The following is a 249-nucleotide window of genomic DNA, read 5'->3' on the forward strand; positions in this document are numbered from 1 at the left end:
CAGCCTTCTGCTGGGGTTTCACTTTAATGCTGCTCTGTGACAGTTTATAAAAAGCAATAAGGAAGGCTATTTTGGCTTAGACAGTTTCATAGGGCAAACCTCTCGCTTTACAAATTACTAAACTGGCTGCAGCAAGCGGCACCGGGCAGAGGAAAAGGAGCTTTGCAGGTCACACGCTGACCTTGGCTTTGCAGGATTTCGGGGAGTGCGGGAGAGCAGTCAGGCTGCGGGTCTGCCGTGCTGAGAGCG

The sequence above is a fragment of the Apaloderma vittatum genome, unplaced genomic scaffold, assembly GCF_000703405.1.
Source record: "Apaloderma vittatum isolate BGI_N311 unplaced genomic scaffold, ASM70340v1 scaffold32592, whole genome shotgun sequence".
Lineage (NCBI taxonomy): Eukaryota > Metazoa > Chordata > Aves > Trogoniformes > Trogonidae > Apaloderma > Apaloderma vittatum.